A 20,100-nucleotide genomic window follows, 5' to 3' on the forward strand; every position below is an offset into this window, starting at 1 on the left:
AGCACTTGGGTGTGTTTGATGTAGACTAAAGAGACTTGTCTAGCTGGGGCAAAGGAAAGAAGAGGAAGGGCGAAGCAGTCAGAGGGACAACAAGTCTCTACCAACAACTGTAGCTTTCTCTCTGAAAAGAAAGGCCCTAGAAGAGTTTGAATGACAGCTGAATATTTAAAATACCATGTGCTGAAACAGAGCCTAGTGTTTTCTAGGATTAAAAGTAGGTGAAAATGTGTATTTATGTTTGTCATTTTCCTATAATATACTGCTCCCTACAATATACTTTCTAAATTATTTTTGGTGTCAGATGTAATATGACTATTATCAAAGATTACAAAATACAAACAGGGTTAAGTAGGAAAATTAAAACCAAACATTCTCCTACCATTCAATAATGACCCTTGATATTTTAGCACATTTCTTATCTTTTTATATATATTATTAAAAATTTTTTAAACTATTGTCATACCTATATGTGTATATATATGCAAATATATGTTACTTGAGCCTTTTTCCCTTCTTAATCATGAACATATTTGCAATGGCACAAAAATTTTCTTTTAAATCACCTTTTCAATGACTTCAAAGCACTTTGCCACATGAATGAACCATATTTTTTTTTAATCATTCACTTCACTCCTTTTCTCTCCTATAGAATCACAGCTCTACTTACAAAATAGATAAGACTCTGAAGGATTGTTTCTATTTTATCTCTAACTCAGAGACCGCACACAAGTAGCAGCTTGCATCCTCTGAGGGGCCAGGTGAAATAGGAGCAATTGTGGTGGTTGGTGGTGATTTCCTCTGCAGAACATTCTGAGGTTCGACAGTCATGGACTAAGGATATTCTGTGGTTGGGTACACTCAGATATGATAGTTACTTTGAAACCATGAATCTGGCTTCTTTTCAATGAAATGGTGGTCCTGGAGCTTTATCCACCCCCGCAGCCCCCAACTCTCTGTTCCCCTGTGCCATGTCGGATTTAATCAATCAGGAAGGAAGGCAGTTACCAGCCCTCCTGCCCACTTTAGGAACCCCTGATGTGATGTCACAGGCCTGTCCCCCAAAGCCTGCAGGTGCCTCCCCAACCCTGACATCTGGCTCCCAGGACTTAGCCAACCTTTCTCCCCAGTTCCTCTCAGCCCTGCAGGGCTCTCTCTCAGTCACACAGCTCAGAAGTCGGCATTCTTTAGCGGTGATTAAAATCCATCGTGATGTTTATGTTGTAGTAACCAGCACTGAGCTTCCCTAAGGAGTTCCCAGATTCCAGCCTTTCCCAGCCCAGGTGCCCAACAACGCACATGACCATCTTCCAGCCCAAGGAGGCTGAGTCAGACAACACGAGGGTTCAAGGCTCTTGTCTTCTGGTTCGTGTGGCAGACATGAACCCTAGCCTCCACCTCACTCCACCCCATGGTGATTCTGACCTTCACTCGTGTCATTTCCGGGTGAGCAGGGCACGACTGGGGTGCCTTAGATGGTGATTCTCAACCCTATTACACATAGCTTGCTGGCAATGCAGAATCTTGGGCTCCACTAGTGAACTGGCTAATAAGTTAGCTGAGAAATCAGACAGAGCCTGATTTCACAAGTTCCTCAAGGGATTTCTGTGTACAACAATATTTGAGAAGCATTACTCTAAATCAGTGATTCTGATTTGAGCAGGCATCAGAATCACCTGCAGGGCTTGTTGAAACACAGGCTTCTTCTTATTCAGCCATAAGAGAGAATGAAAGGTTGATATATGCTACACTACTACAGGAGTGGACCTTGGAAATATCATGCATGGTGGAACAATCCAGACAAAGGGCAAATCCGATATTTTTCCGCTTATATGAGATACCTAGAATTGGCAAATTTGTAGAGACAGAAAATAGAGTAGAGGATGCCAGAGTCTGGGAGAAGAGGGGAGCCAGAGGGGAATGATTGTAAATGGATAAGGATTTTTTGCTGGGGGTGATAAGAAAGTTTGGAATATAGACAATAGTGATGGTTGCACAACATTCAGTGTCTTTAATGCTACTGCTACTGAATTGTATACTTACAGGGGATCAATGTTATAATATATTTCACCACAATTTTTAAAAATCTAAAAAAAAAAAAAATGCAAGTTGATGGGTTCCACCCTCAGAGTTTCTGATTTCTAATTCAGGATGTCTAGGCTGAAAATTCACATTTCTAACAAGTACCCAAGTGATACCAAGGCTGCTAGTTTGAGGACTATATTTTGATTGTTAAAAATCTGAACACTATTTTCTCATCTAATCTGACATAGCATTCTTAGATACATATATGAATATACCACAATGAATTTCACCATCATGTACATCCACAAAACACTAATTAAAAAAATAACAATAATAGCAGAAAGATCATTAGTGTAGAGGGAAAAGAATAGTGGGTAGGAGGAAGGGGGGAAGTGGAAGTACTAGGGTCTCAATTAGAACAAATTATGTTCCACGCTTTTATAATTATGTCAAAATAAATTATATTGTCAGGTATAACTAAAAACCAATAAAAAAAAAACTGAACAAGAAAAATTGATGTCCAGAGCCCATTGCAGGCTGGGCATGGGAATTTGCAGCCCTCCTCAGGTGATTCCTCTATGGGGACAAGTTAAGGAACCACAGGTGGGCATTATCCCATGGAAACCTTCTCCCCTGCCTGTACTTCTCAAGTGACACGGAGAGACATTCAGATTTGGAATGAGCCCTTGATTTTTTCTGTATGGAAACTTTTAAAAGCATCTGGGTAGTAAAGGCTTTTATTCTAGGAAAAAATCCCATCCCACCCTTTTTTCTCCCCAATGATATTTCTAACCAAACAACAGGTCAAGAGGGAAGGGATGGTCATTCATTTCATGAAGCAATAGGGTTAATGGACAGAGTGGAGTTTTGTTACATCTCCATTTTAGTGAATGTGAATTAATTCCTTTAATTAATTAATTAATAGCGGTAATTTAATTACCACTGTTTTATCAAAATTTGACTCCCTGAATTATCCTTAATTTCCTAATTTCTGGCAATTCTGTCACAGGTAAATGTAGCAGAAGATAATGTTCAAGGAAGAGAAAGAAAGCCAACAACACTTTTCTGAGCTTTCTTCCTCAATCCAAAGCAAATCCCATGCATAGGCAGTTTGTACTTGACAATTTTCTACCAATTCTAAAGAGTTCCATACGATTATAGAATTGACCAGACAGCTGTGCAGATGAAAATTGGACAATGAAGCTCTCACATATTTGAGTTTCCATTAAAATTTCCTCAAGCCTTTTTGCACCTTACTCACCAAGCTATTTCTATTTCTTCAGCACCTTGGTGAACACATTGTCCAGGGCAACTAGAACCTCCTCCCTGCTACCTCCTCTCCTCTACCCCACATGCACCCACCACCATTCCCACCTGTGATTCAGGTTCACTCTGCTTCCTACGAAGAAGCAGGGAAAGGATGGTATCAAGTCCACATTCTCTACCCAATTCAACTATGGTGAATTTCTCACATTAAAAATAATGCATTAACATGACTTACCTACCAAAATTTCTGTGACAATATATAAAACCATGTTAACAAGTAACAACATAAGTCAGTAATAGACTCCTAATAAAGAAAAGCCCAGACCAGATGACTTCCTTGCTGAATTTTACCAGAATTTAAGAAAGACTAAGGCTATACTTCTTCAACAATTCCAAAATATTGAAAGGGAGGGAACCCTTCTAAATTCATTCTACAAAGCCAGACAAATACACAAAAACAAGAAAACTACACACCAATAGCCCTGATAAACATAGATGCAAAATATCTCCACAAAATACTAGCAAATAAAATCCTCTGACACATAAAAAAATATTCTCCACCAACAATGCAGGCATGGTTAAGAATACACAAATTGATAAATGTAATGCACCACATCAACAGAGTAAAAGAAAAACCATATGATTATCTCAATAAATACAGAAAAAGCAATTGATAAAATTCAGCATCGCTTCACTGACTAAAAAACTCAAAAAAAAGGTATAAAAGGAATGTAACTCAACACAGTGGAGGCTATATATGACAAATTTGCAATCTACTTCATACCAATGAAAGGGGGGACTAATATAATTTCCTTTAAGATCATGAAAAAGACAAGTATGCCCACTCTGACCACTCATATCCAACATAGTATTAGAGTCTTAGAGCAACAACAAGAAAGAAAGAAAGAAAGAAAGAAAGGAAGGAAGGAAGGGCGTTCACATAGAAATGGAAGTGGTAAAGTATCTCTGGAGATATCATTTCATATGTAGGAAAACCAAACAACAATAACAACACATACCACACACACACACACACACACACACACACAAATTACAAAATCATCACTTTAAAAAAATCATTAGCTTTATTATACACCATAACAAAGTTGCTGATAAATTAATCAAGAAAGCAATTCCAGTTACGATAACTATGACTAAAAAAAATAAACCTAGAAATAAATTTAACCATGAATAAGTTACCTCTAAAATGAAAATTACCAAAAAATGATGAAAAAAAAAATGAAGAGGACATCAAAAAAATGGAAAGACATTCCATGCTCTTGGTTTAGAAGAACTAATAATGTTAAAATGTCAACACTACCCAAAGCAATCTACAAATTAAATGCAATTCCTATCAAAATGCTGATAATGTTCTCCACAGAAATAGGAAAAAATTCCTAAAAATTATATGGAATCACACAATGCCCTCAATAGTGAAATCAATCTTGGACAAAAGAACAAAGCTAGAGGCATTACATTACCTGCTCCAAAACATACTACAAATATATAGGAACCAAAAGAGCATGGCACTGGAATAAAACCATGCCTAAAGAACAAAGGGAAAGAACAGAGAACTCAGACTTAAGTCCTTGTATTTACAGTCAAGTGATTTTCAACAAAGGCAACAAGAACATACATTGGAGAAAATCTCTTCAATAAATGATGCTGGGGATATTGGGTATCCATTTACAGAAGAAAGAAACTTGACCTCTATCTCTCACCATATACCAAAATACACTCAAAATGAATCAGACTAAATGTAAGACCAAAAACAGTGCAAGTAGTAAAAGAAAGTATATGGAAAACATTTCAAGAATAACTATAGTTGACAACAATTACCTGACTATCTTGAAATAGTAGAGAAGATTTTGAATGTTCTAATTAACAACAAAAAGATGTCTGAGGTGATAGATAATGCCAATTATCTTGACCTGATCATTGTACATTCTATACATGTATTAAAATGCCAGTGTGCTTCCCTAAATATGTACCATTACTGTGTGCTGATAAAAATGTGCTACAAATAATACAAGTATCAGTGGTTGCTAGGAATTGAGGGGAGGGAAGAATGAATAAACAAAGCACAGAGAATTTGGGGGGCAGTGAAACTACTCCCCATGATACTATAATGGTGGATACATGTCATTATGCACTTTCTAAAACCACAAAACGTACAAAACCACAGAAAGTATGGACTTCCAAAGATGATGCTGTGTCATTGTAGATTCATCCATTGTAACAGGCATCCTGCTCTGATGGAGGATAGTGACAACGGAGTGTGCTAGCATACATGGGGGCAAGGGAGACAGGAGACCTCTTTACAGTTCCCTCTCAAGTTTTCTGTGAACGTGAAACTGCTCTAAAAGATTAAGTCTATAAAAAATTTACATTCATAATATATTTAAGAGGAGCTCTAGAAAAGAAGACAGATATTCAAGGGTTAGCTAAGGCCTCAAAATAAAACACTTGCTTTAAGGTATCCTAAAGACCCCTCTGGGGGGAAAAAATGATAAAAGAAATTCTACTTCACTTAATCTTTCTGAGCCCTACCTTCCTTGCGACTCTTTCTCTGTCTATCCCAAATTATTCTCACTGATAGATCCAATTATACCTCTGCTATTCCTTTGGCTCCTTCCCCTAAATGAATCATGTTTCACAATATACCCTCAAAATCAATGGCCAAAAGGCTAATCTAGGTGTCAAATTTAAGTTAAGGGCTATAATAAAGACTTCTAAAACCTCAGGAAAAACAGACAAATATGTTTTGCAAATTAAGGATTTTGTTGGTCACTTAATATCTACAGTACTAGATCCATAGTAATTAGTTCCATTTACTGTAAGCCTTTCAGGTGGGGGAAATGGCTAAAAGCAACAAGATGGGAAAGACCAGGGGTGAATTCAAATGATTCAACTGCATACAATTCAGATATTGCTCTTGAGAGAACAATAAAATAAGAAAATAACTACATATGGCCATTATTGAAGTATTCCCTTAAAAGAAGAACCAGTGTCACATATTGGTTAAGAGAAAACAACTGTCCAAAGCCTGCCCAAGGATAGTACAGTCAAGAGAAACATTAGAACCCAAACATTCCCTGTTCATCTACATTCCCAAGGGGAATGTTTATATGGACAACAATTCAACTTTCTCCTTGGTATGGGTGCCACTCTATATCCCATGGATCCCACTACCACAGATCATCAGGTTACCTAAGAGAGAGCCTACAGAATGGGAGGAGATCTTTGCCCCTGCTCCTCAGAAAGGGTGTTAATATACAGGATATACAAAGAATTCAAAAAATTTAACACAAAAAAAATACACCAATCAATAAATGGGCAAAAGAACTAAAAAGACATTTCTCAAAAGGAAAAATACAAATGGTCAGCAAATATATGAAAAAATGTTTGACATCTCTAGCAATTATGGAAATGCAATCAAGACTACCTTAAGATTTCATCTCACTGCAGTCAGAATGGCAATTATCAAGAAAACAAATTATAAAAAATGTTGGCAAGGATGTGGGAGAAAAGGTACCCTCATACATTGTTGGTGGAATTGCAAATTAGTGCAATCACTCCGGACAGCAGTATGGAGATTCCTCAAAAAACTAGGAATGGAAACACCATTTGACCCAGCTATCTTACTCCTCAGTATGTATTCAAAATATTTAAAATTAGCATAGTGCAGTGATGCAGCCACATCAATGTTTACAGCAGCTCAATTCACAATAGCCAAGCTATGGAATCAAACTAGGTGCCCTTCAACAGATGAATGGATGAAGAAAATGTGGCACATATACACAATGGAATATAACTTATCCATAGAGAAGATTGACATTATGGCATTTGCCAGTAACTGAATGGAACTGGAGACTATCATGTTAAACGAAATAAGCCAGTCCCCAAAAGTCAAAGGTCAAATATTTTCTCTAATATGCAGAAGTTAATCCAAAATAAGTTGGAGGAGGATAAAAATTTTAAAAAGAGAGAGAGGAAAAAGGGGAGAGGAATATCATCAAAATAGAAGGAAGATCAGTAGAGTTAGATGAAGGGGATTGAGGAGGAGGAAGGAGGACAGGAAAAGGGAAGAACAGTGGAATGAATGTGACTGAACTTTTGTATGTGCATGCATGAATGTGGCATGGTGGGTTCCAGCATTGGGTGTATCCATAGGATGTTAACTTAGGGGAAAAAAAGTAAGCTGTACATGGAATGAAGAGAGATTAGTGGAATGGAGGGAGGGTAGAGGTGGGGTAGTGGGGAGGTGCTGGGGACTGAATTGAAGCAGTTGAATTCCACACCTTTGTGACAAGGTCAGGGCATATTCTGGTGTTGTATATAACTAAAAAGAATAAATTTTTTAAAAAAGAAAAAGGATTTCCTCAGAGAGCCAAAACACAAATGAGAGCAACTTCTAACAATTCAAAGTCCATTTCCATGTATTAGCCTGTGACTTCTACCTTAGGACCATGGGAAGGAAAATATTCCTTTCTTGTCTGTAACAACTCCTGCATATTTAACAGGAAAGGATGCGTCTGCAAGTGAAATTACTGACTAAAATGTACTGCAGTATTATTTTTAGAAGTCCCAGAAGTTATATCTGGTATGTATATTAAATTCTTCCACTATATATAATTTGAGAAACAACTGAAGGAATGGGAAAGGGGAGGAATACAGAATGATATTGATCAAATTATGCACACATGAATATATCACAATGAATTCCACTTTTATGTATAACTATAACACACCCATTAAAAATAAATAAGTAGCCAGGCATGATGCCACTTGCCTGTGATTCCAGTGACTGGGGAGGCTGAGACAGGAGGATTGTAAGTTCAAAGCCAGCCTCGGCAAGGGCAAGGTGCTAAGCAACTCAGTGAGACCCTGACTCTAAATACAAAATAGGGCTGAGGATGTGACTCAGTGGTTGAGTGTCTCTGAGTTCAATCCCTGGTACTCCTCCCCAAATATAAATAAATAAATAGAAGGAAGACCAGGAGAGTAGAGGAAGGGGGTCTGGGGAGGGAGGAGGGGAGGGAAAGGTGAAGCACTGAGAATTGAAATGGAGCAAATCATGTTATATGCATTTATGAATACGTCAACATGGACTCCACTATTATGTGTAACTATAATGCAGTAATAAAAACATTCTTTAAGGCAACTGAAGAATGAGCCATGGTCTCAGAATCCCTAAAGACCAAAAACTATGAACATAAACTAATTGGAACAGAGTCCTAAGGGTTCAAATGGATTCTTCTAAACCTTCACCTAAACATCCTTAATACACTACTGAAACTGAAGCCAAGAAAGGTCTTAAGCCAATTACCATCAACCTACAATAAAAGAATTATTAACTGTCCTTTGTACTAGTGCCCACAGTACCTGCTTCACCTATTTAAAGGGTTACTAGTTGAGGATATAGATTTGTCCAAGATATATGAGCAATTAAAATGGGCTGTTTCCCAGTAACGCCTAGCCCAAATACCACACCATCCTTGTGCCCTCTTTGAAGCCAAATTGTTTACTGTAATAAGATTTGTGCTCAGCTTTCCTTAGTATCCCTGTCAGCAAAGATTATCAATACTTATTTGCCTCTTCTTTGGGAAAATCAAAAATTCTTCTGGATAGTTTCTTCTACAGGGGAAATTTACACAAATTCACTGAGACATTTTAAAGGATCTGAATTAATGGAGAAATACATTGTTCTTGGATAGTAAAACCCAGTATTATAAAGGTGTAATTGATCCCCAAATTGATCTATAGGTTGATTTTAATCAAAATCCCAACAGATTTTTCTTTTCATGAAAACAGTTTTTATTGATCATATCGTATTGAAAGGCAAATGGGGAAAAAATTGCCATTCTAAAGAAAAACAGAGAGTAAGGACTTATTAAAAAGTTATGGTAATGACTATTGTGTGGATTAGGCTTGGGGATAAATAAAATCACCAGTGGGGGGCTGGGGAGATAGCTCAGTCAGTAGAGTGCTTGCCTTGTAAGCACAAGGCCCTGGGTTCAATCCCCAGCACCACAAAAAAAAAAAAAAAAAAAAAAAAAAAAAATCACAGTGGAATAAACCTCCCAAGATCCTTCCATTCTCATGAGCATCTTTGCTGCAAGGTAGAGGTGGCACAGCAGACCAGTGATGGCAGAGGCCATTCAATAAAGAGAACTAGAAAACAATCAGCCTTCATATAGCAAAATATGACATTGGAATCTACCTCACAGCATGCATAAGATCAGCCTGCTGTGCATCAAGGAATTAAATATCAAAAGGCAAATTTTAGGACTATTAGAAAACAATTTCAGAGAAAATGTGGTATAAATGCACCATGGAGTTTTGTAAAGAACAAAATTGTTGTAAAGAACAAAATTGTGTCATTTTCAGGAAAGTGAGTAGAACTGGAGAGCATCGTGTTAAGCAAAATAAACCAGACACAGAAAACCACAAGTCATACATTTCCTCTCAAATGTGGAAGCTAGAAAGAAAAAAGGGGAAAAGAGCAGGGGAGGTCTCCTGAAAGTAGAAGGCAGATCAGTAGAGAGGAAGAGGGGGACTGGAGGAGGGAGGAGGGAAAGAAAAGGGTAGGTATTGAGAAATGAAAATGACCAAATTATGTTATGCTCATGTACAAATGTATATAACAAATCCTACTACTACTATATATAATTATAATGAACTGATTTTTTTTAAAGAAAGGAAAAAGGGAGGGCAATTTAGGAGAAAGTTTTCAAGAAGGAATTTTTTTAAGGTAGAAAACACCCTATAGCACAAATGATTGATTCATGTGCCCATCTTAATATTAAGAGCTTTTAGCCATAGATAGGAGATTGAGTACCCCCTTGCAATAGGAGTGGAGGAAGGATGGGTGTGTAGGTTTGACACATAAAGTAAGAGATTTACCATTCCATGACTTCTTCTTTTTCCTTTGTAACATAGAAGGCAAGTTCATACCTGGAGTGAGAGTAGGGTAAATACACCGTTGGCTTGGAGGAGGTAGGGAGGGGAGCTGAGTGTAGAATCTGAGGGGTGTGGAGATGGTGTGCTCCCATCACTGAGTACAGGAATAACGGAATGGAGCACAGGAACATAACTGGTGGCCAGGACTCACTGAGCCCCAGCCAAATGAATGCTCCTAAACTGGAGGCGCCATCTGTCCCATGCTAAGACTGCCTCTGGCATGCTTGGCTGCAGGAGACTGGAGACTGGTTCCCCAGCTAATCCGAACAGCCTATCATTATCATCAAGCCCCCTCTCACTCAGTTGATGGTTGGTCATGTGTTAGCCTCCTCACAGCAATAGTTTCCACCTTGGCATTTAAATACCAAAAGATTACCAGGAACAGTGAGCTAAGTACTACCTAAAACCCTCTCCTAATTCTTAGATGCCAATTGATGATATTTAGTTGCAATCTTCCATCTGAAATTAATTGGTAAACATCCCTCTAACAAAGCCAGCTTTGAGGTATTGGTGTGCTTGTCAGTTTGGTACACATAGAGCTTCTAGGCTGCCTCCCTCAGATGCCCCTTCTCTCTGTGGTCTGAAAAATAGCTATCACTTGGCCATACTTCAGGGGACTTGCAATTTCCTTCATAGTTACAAATCACAAGACTCTAAATTTGTCCACTTTCTTTCTCCTGAGGTCCAAACTAGAAAGAAAACTGACTACAGCCTCATGGACATCTCCACACCAAGCATGACAGACTGAGAACTTATCCCTAACTTTTTGTGAATTTCATTATTTTTACATCCCCAAAAGTCCTCCAGATTCCTGATACTGATTGTGCAACAAGTTCCTTTGGAAAACAATTTGCAAACCTGCCCTAATAGAATCTCCTGTCTGAGGCAGGTATCATATTTCACCACAAGACATGTTTTTCAATCATTTAAACAGAAACAATAACAAGATTTCCCAATAAGGATAGTTGATTGCTTATCTCTGTCCTGTGGAGGTTAGGTAGAAGAATTCTAGGACTGATTCTATCACTCATTTGTCAATCAGTTAGGTAAGTAAGCTTCTGCCAGTTATATTCCACTCTGTGGCTCTTTCACCCCACCCCCACCTGCAAAAAGGAATGGTCACGTAGAGCTACCTCCTTCCTCACAGAGACATTGCACAGATTAAAGAGGATAATGAAGTCAAAGTGCTTTGCAAACTGCAAATCTAAGGTGTTATTTTTCCCTTGGTGGAAGTAAATGTAGGCTGTACATCTTCTCTGCAGAAGTGTAAAAGTTTGGAGTTTTCATTAAAGGCAAATTTACCAATATTTATTGAGCCACCTTTGTTTGCATGCATTTGCTAAGTACTTGTGCATAAATCATCTCATTTTATTCTCATATTAATCCAGTGCAGTTAACTAGTGTTAGAACTCACCTCACAGATAAGATACAAAATTAAACAACCTGCCCAATATCCCACAGCCAGTAAGTGCTTGCTTCAGTTCTAGACCAATAAGCACTTCTTCACATAATCCTCAAGGCACCAGGCTCACCACATTGCCATCTTAAGAGGCGGTCCTTGTCCTCATCCTCCAAAACCAATGGCAGCCCCACATTCTAGGTGGGGAGAAGAGAGAAGGAGCAGAGAGACTAACTCTTAAGGAAAGTTTGTGGAAGATACTATTAACACTGGCCAGTGTCACCTGGGCCAGAATATGGCCACGTGATGGTTGACCAGTTTACTGCAAGACACTGAGGGAGCACTTCAACAGGACAACAGAAGAGTGTTTACTAAGAGAGCCATGTTCCAAGGATGGGTATTGTAGGAAAATTAAGGATTTGGTCACATTCCAAAGCCAGTGATAACGAGGAATTGTCACAACTGTAGGTGTGAAGGGGCATGGGATAGATGACTACCAAAACCTAGAAAGAGTTGGAGCTTTGACCAAAGGAGGAGGCTAACCCCAGCTGCAGCTCAAATACATATGATGGATCTGGAACCCATCATGCTAAGTGAAATAAGCCAGTCCCAAAAAGCCTAGATTGAATGTTTTTTAAGCTAACCCACAATAAGGGGGCCAGGGATAGAAATTCAGTAGATTAGACAAAGGGGGAGGAAGGAAAGGGAGCAGGGATAGGAAAAGGGAAGACAGTGGAATGAATCTGACATAATTTTCCTGTGATCATATATGAATACACCACAGTGAATCCCACCATCGTGTACACCCACCAAAAGGGGGTGGTCCTAATTATATTCTATGCTTGTATAATTATATTGAAATGGATTCTACTGTCACAAATAAGTAAAAAGAACCAATAAAAAATAATATATATATATGACTCTACTGTCATATAAATCTTAAAAGAATTAAGATATTTAAAATACATACATTAGCATATGTATATAAAAATATGTATTGGATTTATGTATTTATATTTAAAATCTGTCTTCTCAACAGGCACAAACCAAAAAAGCCTGAACAAAAGCCTGCTCCTTTTAGCCAAAACATCAGGAAAGGGGCATCCTAGAAATACAGGAAACTTAGACAATAACTCATCCAACCCAGTCATATGCCACAGAAAACCACTGGGGCCCACCTTTGCATGCCAGCAGAGGCCACATGATAAGGCTTGGAAGGCCATATCCACCCTTGGAAGATTGTATGAGATGCATGAACCAGTATCCCCTAACCAGATTGGTGTCAACAAAGTTGAATGGGGATCCAGGACTTTTCTTTCTAATTTCATTCTATTGTGATCTGATAAAATGCAAGTTATTACCTGTATTTTTTTGTATCTTCTAAAAGTTGTTTTGTGGCCTAAGGTATGATCTATTTTATAGCAGGATCCATGTGCTGCTGAGAAAGAGGTGTATTCAGTTATTGATGAATGAAATATTCTGTATATCCATTAAATCTACATTATTATTTGTATTTTTTTATTTCTATTGCTTCTTTATTTAGTTTTTGTTTGAGGATCTATCCAGTAGTGAGAGAGGTATGTTAAAGTCACCCAGTATTATAGTGTTATTATCTATTTGATTCTTGAAATTGAGAGGGGTTTGTATGATGTATGCAGATGCTCCATTGTTTGGGGCATATTTATGATTATTATGTCTTGTTGATGTATAATCCTCTTAAGCAGTATGAAATGTCCTTCTTTGTCTCTTCTGATTAACTTTGGCTTGAAGTCCACTTTATCTGATATGAGGATGGAAACCACTGCTTGTTTACAAGATACATGTGAATGGTATGTTCTTCCCCACCTTTTACCTTCAGACTTTGCCTCTGAGGTGAGTCTCTTGGAGATAGCATATTGTTGGGTCTTGTTTTTTAATCCAATCTGCCAGTCTATGCTTTTGATAAATGGTTTAGGCCATCTATATTCAATGTTATTATTGAAAAATGATTTTTATCCACTGTCATTTTGACTTATTTTTAAGTTGAATTAGTTTTCCTTTGATTGACAATTCTTCTAGTGTAGTTCCTCCCTTTGCTGGTTTTCACTTTTATTTTTCACTTCTTCATGAAATATTTTATTGAGTATTTTTTGTAGAACAGGCTTTCTAGTTGTGAATTCTCTTAACTTTTATCATGGAAGGTTTTTATTTCATCATCAATTTTGAAGCTTCATTTTGCTGAGTATATTATTCATGATTGGCATCCATTTTCTTTCAGAACTTGATTTATATTTTATTCCAAGACCTCCCAGCTTTGAGAGTCTTGAGAAATCATCTGAGATCTGGATTGGTTTCCCTCTAAATGTAACCTGTGACTTTTCTCTGACAGTCTTTAAATTTTTATCCTTATTCTGATGTTGGGCATTTTCATTATGTTCATTTTCATTTGTGTGGGTCTTTTGTAATTTTGTGTATTTGGGGTTCTGTAAGCCTTTAGTATCTGATTTTCCATTCTATTATTTAAGTTTAGGAAATTTTATGATATTATTTCATTGCAAAGATTGTGCATTCCTTTGGTTTATATCTTGGAACCTTCATTTAGCCAGATAAATCTTAAATTTTGTCTTTTCAGGTTATCCATTATTTCTTGGAAGTTTTGTTTATAGTCTCTTAACATCTTTCCTCATCTTTTGCTTTGTCAATTTTATTATTAAGATTATATATTTTGTCTTCATGCCTGAAACTCTGCCTCCCAAGTGGTTTAGTCTGTTGATGTTGGTTTCCACTACATTTTTTCTTTTTTTTTTAATCTAATTGACTTTTTTATTATTTATTTTTATTTTTTCTAATTAGTTGTACATGACAATGCATTTATACATTTTTGATAAGTCATACATAAATGAAGTGCAATTTCTCTTTTTTCTGGTTGTACATATTGTAGGATGACATCAGTCATGCAGTCATATACGTACATGAGATAATGTCTGTTTCACTCTATTATCCTTCCTACCCCCTCACCCCTTCCCTCCTTTCACTCCCTTCTACATAATATAAAGTAACTCTATTCTTCTCTAGTCACCCCCCTGCTTATTGTGAATTAGCATCTGCACATCAGAGAAAACATTCAACCTTTGGTTTTGGGGATTTTGTTAATTTTGCTTAGCATGATATTCTCCAACTCCATCCATTTAACCAGGAAATGACATTCTCTATTCTGCCATCTTGAAATTACCTAGATCTGGTTTTCTACAGCACAGTTGGGAATTAATGTCTAGAAATCTGTGATATACTTTAAAATACCTAGAAGACTACATTATGTCCCAAAAATGTACAAATCATATGCCTCAATGAAAGAAGACAATCACAGTAGCTTAAATGAAAATTTTACTAAATGAATTCATATAATTTTTTGGGCAGGTGGGAGAAAAAGAAAGTCAGTGAATTAGGCAATATATCAGTTCATGTTAGCCATCTGAGGAACAGTAAATAAAAACAATGAAAAAAATGAATTAAGCTAAGATGTATGGAAAAGCACAAAGCATACCAACATAAGCATAATAGGAATCCCAGAGTTGGAAAAAAGGCAGAAGTGTGCAGAAAGAACATTTGAAGAAATAATGACTGAAAAATCCCAAACTTGATGAAAGATATGAATCTACATATCCAGGAAGCTCAACAAACTCCAAGTAGGATAAACTCAGACACATATTAGTTAACCTATCAACAGACAAAAAAGAAATATTGAAAGCAAGCAGTAGAGAAGAGACTCATCTTATAAAAGAAAACTTCAATAAGATTAGCAGTCTGTTATTCATCAGAAACCAGGTAAGCCAGAAAGCAGTGGAATGTCATATTTAAAGTGCTGAGAGAAAAAAAAAACTGTCAATGAAGAACTATATATCTAAGAAAATTATTCTTGATAATTAAGGAGAAATTAAAACATTCACAGATAAAATCTAAGAGAGTTCATCGCAAGTAGGGAGTCCTTCAGGCTGAAATGAAAGAACATGAGGCCACAACTCAAAGCCAAAGAAAGGTATAAAGAACACCAGGAAAGGTAATTATTTCTATTATTTCTACATGAGTAAATATAAAAGCCAGCATTATTCTACTTTGGGATTGTAACTCTTCTAAAAAAATAACTCCAAAGACAACTTTATAAGATGATTACATATATATGTTAATGGGTACACAATATTAAAAAATGAAATTATTGCTTACTATGATCTGGAAGAGATAAATAGGAGTGTATTTTAGTAGACTATAAAATCTCAGTCAGTATTAATTCCTACCATATGGTTATAAATGTGAGATATCAATTTTAATTCTCAGGATAATCACTAAGATAATAACTAAAAAAATACAGAAAGGAAAAGTAAAAGAATGAAAAGAGCACCCTAGAAAAAAAAGCCAAACACAAAAGAAGATAATAAAGGAAAAATTGAGGAATGACAAAAAAATGTCAAAAACAAATGTTAAACTATGTAAATCAATACAGAGTTTCCTCAAAAGACTAGGCATGGAATCACCATATGACCCAGCTATACCACTCCTCTGTATTTATCCTGAAGAATTAAAGTCAGCATTCTATAATGGTACCTGCATACCTATGTTTAGAGCAGCACAATACACAATAGCCAAATCATGGAACCAATCTCAGTGTCCATCAACATATGAATGGATAAAGAAAATGTGATATATATACACAATGGAGTTTTATTAATCATAAAGAAAACTGAAAGTATGTCATTTTCAGGAAAATGGATGAAATTTGAGAGCATTATATTAAGTTAAATAAGCCAAACTCAAATATTCAAGAGCAATGTTTTCTCTCATATGTGGAAGCTATAGAGAAAAAAATAAAAAAATAAAAATAAGTGAGGGATCTCATGAAAACAGAAGACCATTAGAATAAGGAAAAGGGACCAGGGGAAGGGAAGAGGGATATAGTGGAGAATGAATTGACTAAATTATATTGCTATATTGTGAGTATGTATGAATATGTAACAACATATCCCACCACCATGTGTAATTTTAATGCATCAATAATTTTTTTTAATTTTAAAAAGAAAGTAAATGTTAATTATTTTTTATCTTCCTTACCAGTGAATACTTTCAATTTAATGGATTATAAATTGTGGTTAGTTCTTTCATCAACTTGACTGGAGAAAGTTTCTCTAAGAGGCAGTACATGCTCTTGGATCAGCATCCAGTACATGGTGCTATTTCTCCCATGGCCAGAAGTCACAGGTCTAAGAGTCCATGAGTGGGAGAGTGGCACCACTCCCTTTTACTCCTACTGGGTCACTAGAAAAATGTTGTATTCCCACTCTTATGACCTTGTCTCTGCAAGCCTAAAGGTCTTCATTGTAAAGGAATAATGTTTCCACCAGGAGACACAGGATGACATTAAACTGAAGCTAAAGAGCACCAGCCAGTCACATTGGCATCCTCATGCCTCTGTGTTAACAGTCAAAGAAGAGGGTGACTATTCTAGTCCAAGTTCTTAATCCTGACTATCAAGGAGCAGTTGAACTGTGTCCAATAATGGAAGCAAGGAAGAATATGTCTATGATTCAGAGGATCATTAAGGGAGTCTCTAAGTATTACTATGCCCTCTGATTGAGGTCAATGAAAATTATAACAACCAAATCTAGGCATGACTATCAATGTTCCAGTTCCTTAAGGAATAAAGGTGTGGGTCACCTCACCAAAGAACCAGAGCTAAGGTACTTACTGAGAGCAAACGGGAACATGGAATGGGTAGCAGAATTATGTAGTTATGAATACCAGCTGCATCCATGTGACCAGTTACAGAAATGAAAATTATAATTGTCATAAGTATTTCTCCCTTATTTTGTTACCAACAGCCTCTCTTATCCCTTTATCATATAAAATATGCTGACTTTGTATCATAATTCAAGTTATAGGGGATTGAAGAGAAGTTAACATCACCAAAGGACTCTATATTCTTTACTGAAGGAAAGGGTTAATGTGGTTGGGGTTATATGCAGGATAACTGTATCATGTTAGGTAGAAGTATGACTTTCTCACTTTTTGTTTGTTTGGAGACTATAATTTAAGGATACGCATATGGGTGCCAAGTTGACAAAGATTAGATTTGTGGTAGTTAATTTCATATGTCAACTTGGCTGGGCCATGGTTCCCAGATATCTGGTCAAGTATTTTTCTGGATAATGTTTAGTGAGAGTAAAATTTATATGTCAGTGTATTTTGAGTAAAGTTTATTACCCTACAAAATGTGTGTGGGTCTAATCCAATTAGTTAAAAGCATAATAGAATAGACCTCCCTGGATAAGCAAAAAGGAACACTACTGGCAGATGGCCTTTGAACCTGAACTGTAGCTCTGCCTGGAGTCTGCAGCCTGCCAACTAGCCCCATGGGAGTTAGTCTTACCATACCTTCAAAATCAGATGAGCCAATTCTTTGAAATAATTATATTTAAGTATATGTGCACATGCATGTGTGCACACATACACACACAAACACACACACACAAAGATTTTCCCTGTGGGAAACCCTCAGTATTCACTCTAATTAAAAATCAAAATTTTGCAAAATAATTTTTTTACTGATCCAACTATATATTGCCTACAAGAGACTCTTCAAATCCAAAAAGACAAACAGTTTGGCACTGAAAGAATGAAAAAAGTAATCCATACAAATAGCAACTAAGAGAGCTGGAGAGGCTGTACTAATATAAGATTAAATAGATTTTAAGACAAAAGTTTTTGCTAGAGATAAGGAAGGACATTTTATAATGATAAAAGGGTCAATCCACTAAGAAGCAATAATAATTATATGTGCACCTACAACAGTGTCCCAAAATACATGAATGAAAAACAGGCAGAATTGAGAGCTACATAGTTCTACATAACAGATGAAACCATCCATGTCTTTACCTTCAGTAATGAATAGAACATTGAGATGGATGGTCAATAATAAGTAGAGGACTTTTAAAAACCCATAAACTGAGTAGACCTGACATGTATTTCTAGAACATTCCACCCAACAATGTTATACGTTCTTCTCAAGTGTGCCTGGAGCCTTCTTAAGGAAACACCATATGTTAAGCCATAAAACAAGTCTCAAAAATTTTTAAAAGATTGAAATCACCCAAATGTTTTCTTCAACAACCATGAAATTATAAATCAATAATAGAAGCTGAAAAACTCACAAAAATGCAGAAGTTAAACAACACACACAATCAATGGGTCAATGAAAAAATCACAAGGAAAACTAGAAAACATTGTGAGACAAATTCAAATAAAAATACAAGTGCCAAAACTTATGGAATGCAATGAGGGAAATTTACAACTCTTAATATCCCAAATTTATTGGGTGTGGTGGGACATACCGTAATCTTGAGAGATTGAGGCAGGAGGATGGCAAATTCAAAGCCAGCCTCAGCAACTTAGTGAGTCTTAAGCAACTTCCCAAGAATCAGTCTCAAAATGAAATACAAAAAAGAGTTGGGGTTGTGGTCAGGGGTTAAGTGCCCCTGGGTTCACTCCCTGGTACCAAAAAATTAAAAAATAAAAAATAAAATCCCACATGAGAAAGATCTCAATAACCTAACTTTATACCTAGTATAAAATGAGAAAAAGAAGAGCAATCTAATACTAGCAGGAGAAAATAATAGAATTAGAGTGAAGAAAAATAAAAAAGCAAATTTTAAAAACACAGTGGAGAATCAATGAAACTAAAAGTTGATGTTTTGAAAAGATCAACAAATTTGAAAAATTTATAGCTAGACCAATCGGAATAAAAGTGCAAAGATTTAAATCACTAAAATCAGAAATAAAATTGGAAACATTAATACAGAATTTATAAAAACATAAATGACTATAAGAGAATAGTATAAAAATTGAATATCCTTTTCACCAAGGTGGCACCAAAAGCTAAGAAGGAAGCTCCTGCCCCTCCCAAAACTGAAGCAAAAGCAAAAGCTTTGAAGGCCAAGAAGGCAGTGCTGAAGAGTGTCCACAGCCATAAAAAGAAGAAGATCCACACTTCACCTACCTTCCGGTGACCCAAGACCTTGCGGTTCCGGAGGCAGCCCAAATATCCTCAGAAGAGCGCCCCCAGGAGAAACAAGCTTGACCACTATACCATCATTAAGTTCCCCCTGACCACTGAGTCAGCCATGAAGAAGATTGAAGACAAAAAACTTGTGTTCATTGTGGATGTCAAGACCAACAAACACCAGATCAAACAAGCTGTAAAGAAGTTCTATGACACTGATGTGGCCAAGGTTAACACCCTGATCAGCCTGATGGAGAGAAGAAGGCGTGCGTTCGACTGGCTCCTGATTATGATGCTTTGGATGTTGCCAACAAAATTGGGATCATCTAAGCTGTCTAATTCTAAATATACCTTTTTTTCAACCTAAAAAAATTGAATATCAAACAAATTAAATAGCCAAAATGAAAAGAAAAAAATCCTAGAA

The 20,100-nt window shown here is 36.7% G+C and overlaps 1 pseudogene; it reads left to right on the forward strand.

Moving 5' to 3' along the window:
* Positions 1 to 1,296: 1,296 nt before the first annotated feature.
* LOC124976332 (60S ribosomal protein L23a-like) lies at positions 1,297 to 20,006 on the forward strand (annotated as a pseudogene).
* Positions 20,007 to 20,100: the final 94 nt, after the last annotated feature.

Source organism: Sciurus carolinensis, chromosome 2 (genome assembly GCF_902686445.1).
Source record: "Sciurus carolinensis chromosome 2, mSciCar1.2, whole genome shotgun sequence".
In the NCBI taxonomy this organism is placed as follows: domain Eukaryota; kingdom Metazoa; phylum Chordata; class Mammalia; order Rodentia; family Sciuridae; genus Sciurus; species Sciurus carolinensis.